Raw genomic sequence first — 8,578 nt, 5'->3', positions numbered from 1 at the left:
GGGACCTGAAGCTGCTTGGTTTCCAGGAGCTATAACTTTTTTAACCATAGGCTCCCTATAAGTGGCCAAAAGAATAATTCAACCTCTGATACACCCAGGGCAGCTGGTGTAACCATAGCACCACACTTAGTAATCAGGCCACTCATGATTGTACAAAAAGGCAACTATTTAGGGAAGCAGTTTTGTTCTCCTCACAGTGTCACAGCAGTTAACAGTTTGATAGACTAAGAGTGATTGTTTCATAGACTATCCAAATAATAATAAGCATCCTACTAATATTAATTCTTTTCAGAATCCTTGAGTAATGTTTTCAGCATTATAATTCCTACTATAGGAAAACAACCAGGATTAAGTAACCTTTAATGACTAAGCATTATATAAAATTTAATTAAATTCTTCCCAGGCTGTGGAGTGTTGGGCTAGACAGAGCACTCTCAAAGGCTCACGCATTTTTAAGAGTATGTGTCTATCTTAGGCCAGTTTCTCTAAGCAAAATCTGATAGATTTGTTCAGCTGCAAATGATTAGTTGAGGGAATATTCTTAAGAGAAAAATGTTAACAGAGTCAAAGAACCAAATTAGGAAAAGGGACAGACTTGAACAAGGGTCTCAGGTAGTGTCAAGCAGTGGCCTGACCCCCCATCCCCAAGCAGGGGTGGGCTCTAAACAAGACCATATATTGCATCTCTAAGGCAAGGGACCTGGGCTTTTATACCCCCAAAGAGTCCATCATTGACCAAGTTCCAGGGCTTGGAATAGTGGGTATTAACTTCTCAAGCATCTCTGAGTGAGGTGGTTCACTCAGCCAAGGGCAATTTCCCAGAGAAAGTCACAGGTAAATCTATCAGCTGCAGCACTTGCAACAGCCACAGAAGGGTGCACCAGTGGGAGAATGAAATCTGGGGGAGAGGCCAACAGTGTCTACCACCACATCTAATACTCATAAACCTTAAACTCTTACCTTTTCAGTCCCAGTACCCGAGAAGCTCACTGCATTTTTCCTATAGATCCACCATTCTCCCCCCCAAAAAATGAAGAGAAAAAAACCAGTGAATTCATGACATTGAACAGGGTCATAGTACATTGAGTCACACAGTAGGTGAGTATAAACTTAACTTTCTGAACTATAATAGATATCATGTACCTACCAATAGGATTTGGCCAGAAAGGAACTTTACCTCTGTGGTCTTCTTTCCAAAAACCCATAACCCCAGTCTAATCATGAGAAAAACATCAGACTAATCCTGACTGGGGTCATTCTACAAGACACCTGGCCAACGCTCCTCAAGACTGTAAAGGTAAAGAAAAACAAGGGAAGCCTCAGAAACTGTCACAGACCAGTGGAGACTGGGGAGACACATGACAGCTAAATGCAGTATGGTACTTTGAATTGGAGCCTGGAACAACAACAACAAAAAAAGGGAGTTAATAGAAAAACTAGTGAAATCTAAAGAAAGTTAGCAGTTCAGATAATAGTAATATGTAATGCTGATATCTTAGTTTTGGCAAATATATCACGGTAAATTAAGATGTTAGCCATAGTGAAACTGGGTGTGGGGTATATGGCCATTCTTCATCCTATCTTTGCAACATTTCTGTGAATCAAAAATTATTCCAAAATGAAAAGTGTTTTAAAAAATATCTAATTAAAACCAAAAATAACAAAAGGCAACAGAGAAATTACCTTACTCTTGTCCTCTCATTACATCAGCCTCAGTATTATTTTAATTAAGTAGCGTAAGATTTACACCATGTTTGAAGGGTACTTTGAATCACCTTTATTGCCCTTACTTTGACATCTGACTCAGCTGAGAGAAAAAAGGAAAGAAAAAGAAGGAAGGAAGAGAGGAAGGGAGAAAAGGGGAAAGAAGATGTAGACTCCAAGAGATTTATGCAAATTGGCTGAGGCAGCTGGATGTTAAGATGGCAACAAGAGCAAACTGGGGCCCCAGGGTTTTGGAATGCTCCCCTAATGGTGCCCTAATCCTGTGAACTCTATCTCAGCATTCACACCTCCCCATTCAGGCCTTTATCATGTCACATCTCAACTACTCCCATAGCCTCCCAACTAGTTTCTCTTTCCCCCTCCATCCTGGAGGCACTCACAACCTCTACCATTCCACCCCCTATATCTGACCTGACCTATCTTTCACTATCACTAGGGATTCTTTAACTCTAGTCAACTGGGTAACTCTGCACACAGCCCATGGTTTCTCAACCCACTGGGTACATTCTTCTCCTGGAATACTCTCCCCACACATTTGTTTAAAAGGCACTTAGAGTTTCATGAAATCTTCCCTCATCTTCAGAGATGGAAGGGATTTCTTCCTCCTTTAATCTTTTTTAGTGCTTCTAATTATCTTGGTATTTGTTCTATCTCCCTCACTAGATTGTGTACTATTTGAAGACAAGACCACAACTCATCATCTTCCTGTTCCTTTTCTGTGGAATTAGGTCGTGCATTCAGTAAGGCATTAGAAAGATTTATTGACTTGATATGTCCCCCAAAAATTCAATTTAGTTCGGCCAATATTTTTGAATGTCTAATCTATGTAGATACTTAGAATTGTTCTATGTCTAGATTAGCTCAATTTTTCCAATAATTTTTTCCTTAGACAATATAATAACTAATGCTTTTATGCACTTCCTCTTGTGCCAGGCCATGTGCTGTACACTTTACATGAATTATCTTATTTGACCTTCACACAACTCTATAGTATAGATTCTTTAATTACATCCATTTATGAGGTGACTAAAAATAATGGAGATTAAAGCATTTAGCTAAAGTCACTCAAATTTGAGTCTAATTGCCACTATTATGATTTACTGTCAAGTTCTGAATGCGATGACTCTGCAATGTCCTTAGCAGATCAAAGCCTCAATGACTGTATCCTAGCTGAAATGTTAGTTTACTTGCAGAATATTAACAGCTAAATTAATAGATAAAGTTTTATAGGAGATAGATATTAAATTCTGCCTGCAGTGAATAATTATGGAAATTATTTCACTGGAATTATCTAAAAACAGAGCCAATTTCTCTGCTCTTGGGAATATAAGTTGACATAACCTTCCCAGAAAGCAATTTGTCAATACATAGAACAACACTATTTTTAAAATGCATTACCTTTGATCCAGCATCTCTACTTCTCAGAGTTTGCCTTAAAGAACCAATTAACAATACATGCAAAGATTTCACCACAAGGTTTTTAGATTAACATTGTTTATGACAACAAAAACTAGTAAATATCTAAATGTCCAACCAGAAGAGACACAGAAACTAAGTTATGCTCACTCCATTCATTCAAAGAAACACCAGGTAGCCATTGAATGTTAATGACTGACAGGCATTGGCATAAAGAAATGATATTATAAGTTCATTTTTAAAAGCAGTTTACAAGTGTGTATAATATCATTTTGTTAAAAGTGGAGAGTGTCCAGGTTCTTGGCATCTTGAACAAAGAATTGGACAAAATGCACAAACAAAACAAGGAAGGGATGAAGGGATTACTGAAAATGAAAGTACACTCCACAGTGTGGGAACGGCCCAACCATAGGAACTCAAAGGCCCTGTTACAGAATTTTGGGGAGTTTAAATACCCCTAGAGGATTCCATTGGTTACTTCGAGTATGCCCTATATAAATGGAGAGGATGGAGTAAAGTTACAAAGTCATTTATGGCATATGCCCTATGGAGAGGATATTTGCTGTTATAGCTGAAGTGTGAATTGGCCTTATGTTCCCCTGCCTCTAGACCCTATTTTCCTGCCTCATCTCCCCTGTGAGAGATGTGATCCCCATAAATCTTTATGAGAGGCAGAGGGACTGATGGTTTTCTCTTGTAACTGTTTCATGCTTGCTTGGGGCATAGTCCCTACCTATTGGGATCACGGAATTCTTGCCCTGTTGTGTCTAGTGGAGGCAGAGTGGCTTCTTCACAGCCAGGGGTGATGTCTTCACCTGGAATTGGCTGGAACTTTTGTTGCATGATAGAACCTCTAAAGCTTGATAGTCTCTAGGCAAGAGGAAATGATTTTTTATCTTTTATTTTTTTGAGATAGAGTCTTGCTCTGTCGCCCAGGCTGGAGTGCACTGGCACAATCTTGGCTCACTGCAACCTCCACCTGCCAGGTTCAAGCAATTCTCTGCCTCAGCCTCCTGAGTAGCTGGGATTACAGGAACCCACCACCACGCCCAGCTATTTTGTATTGTTAGTAGAGACAGGGTTTCACCATCTTGCCTAGGCTGGTCTTGAACTCCTGACCTCGTGATCCACCCACCTCCCAAAGTGCTGGGATTAGAGGTGTGAGCCAACATGTCCAGCCAAGAAAATGAATTTGATTAACAAAATTGAATGGGAACTTCAGGGGGTCAATACCCATGCTGTCAGAAATGTTTGTAATAGAGATTTGCAGGAGAAAAAAACAAAACCTGGTAGTTCTGGAATCTACGTGTTTCCTTAAAGTCTTAGCATGAGCAACTCCATTTTGGTTTAGTTTCTTGGGGCCTAGTTCATGAGCTCAGTTCAAAACAATGGCCTCCCATAATTTTGTTTTCAAAAGTTCTCCCGTTTTAGTCAGGCTCTCACTTGGGTGAGAGGGTAACCAAAACTTAGGGCCTTAGCACCACTCTCAGTTACCATCATTTTGGGTTTCTGGTCTCAGCACATCATTTATAGGCTGTGGTGTTCTCATGGTTGCACATTTCTTTCAGCTCCTGTTATTCCAGTTGAAGAGAAACCATTCTAGAGATGGCTGCATGCAAGCATTTAAAACCTTTGAGAGAATACAGCATACCAGGGAAACTATTATTATGACTATTATTATGACTATTATTAAGAGTTTGGAGTATGTTCCTTATCCAAGGTCCCCATAAACCAAACCTCCTAAAATCAAATAGATCAAAGAATGAGTTAGATAAAGAGTTTACTCACTTGACTAAACAATTTCTTCATCAATCCCCTTCATCAAACTGAATTTCTATAATCTACATCTGATGTCTTTCTCCATAGGCCACAAGTGCCAGCAGCTACACAGATCCTTCTTTGTTTAGCCAATTCTATTATAACTTTCACAAGAGAATTTAGAGTCTATTGTGTAACTGTAGCCTTTACAGTAGAATTTGCTATAGAACCTGTCATGAGGGATACATTTCTAATCATTGTTTCTTTTACTTTAAACCATGAAAAAAGGACCTAACAAATGACGCCCTTTTAGAAGAATGAAGGCCTGCTGGTAATGCTCTCTTTAACCCATAATACTGATTAAGAGGAGTGAACCAATGTATTGTTTTTGACTGATTATGAGGCAATGCATGTACCATTAAAGTTTCTTACCTACACTAGGCCTTCGTCATTTATCTATCAAAGTATAAGTTTATCCATGTATAAGGCTGGCTCCACACTTCTTCACAAATAAAAATATACCCCATAAGTGCACATAACATACCCGTTTTCCACTTCTATTGTTCATAGAGGCGTAAGCAAGAAAAAATATTCAAAGATAAGAGGTTCATGATAGTAGAAGTCTTAATGTGTGAACTTGGGAAAAGCTGTTCACATCAAGGATGCCATCCTCTTCTTGGGAGAAATTTCCCTGGTTAGTTCTACCTTAAGAGTTCCAATGGGTGCACAGCTCCAAGAGCATGGAGGGACCCTTCTCAGTTGTGAGACCACGAACCCAAAGTTCAAGGTCCCAAAGTTTCGTTGTAGTGTAGATGACAAGGACAGCCTTTCTCTGATGTTTCCAGAAGATTCAAACCATAAAAAGCTTTCTTTACCTGGTGAAATACAATGTATCATAATAATCTACTGTAATAACATCAGCTCCCTTTTCCCCCATGGGAAAGCTTTTATACAACCAGAAAACATGCACTGGAAATAATTGAATGAAATCCCTTTATAAAATGTTTAAATATTTAAATGGCCAACCAGGTGACCAAATGTGAAGCTTTAATTGTTTTCCCAGGAATATGGGATCAAGCATTGGTTATAAACTATTTTAAACAATTTCAGTATTTGCTGGTTTAACATGAAAGTATTTTCTTGATATTTAATTAATCTTTTTGTTTTACTTGGGTTAGTAGCTTTATACAAGGAAATGTGGTTATTTCTGTGGTTTACAATAACTTAACAATAACTATAATTGTGATCGGTGGCATATACTTAGACATTAGAATTTTAAAAATCCCATACAGTTTTGGAATATATATTAGTATTATTCACAAAAATATAACCTAAAGAAGATTGAACATCATTTTGGCAATCCCATGTACCTAAACACATCAAATAATCCTGTTTACCTCTCTTCTGGATGTTTTCAGAGGCCCTATAATCCATCCAGAAAGCCAGGCATTAGGAAAGACAATTTTGTAACTGAAGTTTGATTTTGGAATTCCAGATTACCATAAATTTTTTATTTTGCCAAAATGATGATTCAGAAATTTTAAAGAAGAAAAACCTTTTATAACCTTAAAAAAACAAAAACATTCTACTCTTTTTACACATCTAACATGTAAAACTGTTTCCAGTAGTCTTAATTGCATGTTACAGTGGTGACTCAGCAATTTTAACTTTAATGTAAAACATGCTAAGTTATGTTCTGATAAGGTCTGACTGTTTACAGCATAGCAAGGGTGTGGACAACTCCACATGTCCAGGCCTTACCTAGCTGGTAAGCAGGTAAGTTAAACCATTTTCAAAAGCCAAAGCAGCAGTTTATGACCTTAAAGCATTTAGCAAACCTAATATTTGAACACAATTTAGACCACATGTTAACATTTTGAAGACAATTGTATTTTACCAATAATCTTTAAAACCATCTTTATTTCCAAAAGATTGCTAAAGTTACATGAAGTGAAAAGCATTACACTTTCTACTTTTCTGACAAAATATTTGATTTAAGCTCTTATTATTAATAAACCAATTAATTAAAACTTTACACAGCAGATAAACACTGGCTTTTACTTTATATTTAACCAGTTTGCACAGAAAGAAAGAGGCCAGAGACTGATCGGTAAGAAATTCTTACCCTTTTGCCAGCATGCCAGGCTTCCGGGTTCTCTCTTCCTGAGCAGCCCTGGCGACGCTGCTTGACTATATGCAAACAAATACACTGCCATGAATTAAGAATACTCACAAATACATAACAAATTTTGGAGAAATTAGGCAAAGAGAGAGAAATATGACTCAAATTCTATTTGTGAGAGTATGCTCAACACACTTAAAGTATCAGGAAGCCTAAAATCCAAAAAGTTAATTAAAGATAAAAAGCTGGTGTGCTCTATTAATCCCTGCAGACCCGACAAAGGTAGCTTAGGAATTCCACATAAATGGAACGGATAATGACTTGCTAGAAATGCACAGGAATACAGAACTGAATAAAAGCCTTCCACTAGGAACTATAAAAAAAAAATCATGGTTTTATACATATACATACACAAGCAAAGCCAGAGGAGAATACATAGCAGATGAATGAAAACTACGAGCAAAACAAATAAGCGGAAAACCAACCCTAAATTTTCCTATTCAATTTACCCTGGAGGCTACAGTGTTACCTAGGGCCACAGAAAACCTATATAATGAATATTTTATTCCTAATAAACAATTCAATATCCATAAGTTCAGTAATATTATCATACCTCCTGTGCAATTAAGAAATTCACTTTAGGCACATGACCAATAAGTACTCTAGCACTATCCATACAAAACGGTAAACACAGTATGAAGCAATGCAAGCATGTATGTGAAATTTGACTCCACACTACATCCAGATTCATGCTTAACTATATTTAAAAAAGAATTGTCAAACTTCTGATGCATTTTTACAATACTTCTTACTTTAATCAAAACTAAGAACTTTACTATGTAAATATTAGTCAAATGTTTCCAATTTATTGGGTTTTAAGGAATATTTTATTATTTAAATTTTTCCACATCTTTCTCCCCTACTTAATGGTTCCTTACCACATTGTTTCATAAACAACCTTTTCAAATATGTAATTTGAGCCAACTTTTAGATAACTTCTGAATTAGACAAAATTATTCTTTTTCCACAATGCTTTCTGGCACATTTTGTATACAGAATTACGTGTTAACTAGAATTTTATCCTTAGTAACATAAAGCTTCAGTGAATCCCTAAAAAGCAAGAAATTCTGAACTATTAGATATGGGCATTTATACATAAGAACAATTCTACAATTTTAGAAACATATTCCTTCATATTGCAATCCTTTCTTAACTGGAAATGACCCAGATAGTAAATGAGCATCAAAAATAACTTTACAGTTTTAATTTACACAAAAAGTTTACCTAAAACAATTATCCTATCACTGTACTTAATTTTTTACTTTTAACAAGGGAGACATGACATCAACATACGTAAAATGAACATTGGTTTGGTCCAGAAAGGAGGGACAATTTGAGGCAAGGAGGCTTGGGGCCTTTCAGATCAGAGGTGAGAGACAACCGTTGTTTTCTTTTGAGTTTCTGATTAACCTTTCCAAAGGAAGCAATCAGATATGCATTTATCTCAGTGAGACTTTGAATAGAATGGGAGGCAGGCTCACCCCAAGCAGCTCCCAG

At 37.1% G+C, this 8,578-nt stretch overlaps 1 long non-coding RNA gene across 1 annotated transcript; it reads left to right on the top strand.

Moving 5' to 3' along the window:
- The first annotated feature begins 984 nt into the window (after nt 1-984).
- Nucleotides 985-5,333, top strand: LOC135969489 (uncharacterized). The gene is made up of 3 exons (XR_010584750.2): nt 985-1,098; nt 2,389-2,465; nt 5,188-5,333. It is a non-coding gene; the product is annotated as an uncharacterized lncRNA (long non-coding RNA).
- Nucleotides 5,334-8,578: the final 3,245 nt, after the last annotated feature.

The sequence above is a fragment of the Macaca fascicularis genome, chromosome 2 (assembly GCF_037993035.2).
Source record: "Macaca fascicularis isolate 582-1 chromosome 2, T2T-MFA8v1.1".
Taxonomy (NCBI): Eukaryota; Metazoa; Chordata; class Mammalia; order Primates; family Cercopithecidae; genus Macaca; species Macaca fascicularis.
Note: the sequence above shows the minus strand (reverse complement) of the source record. Positions and strands in the feature narration are given on the sequence as shown.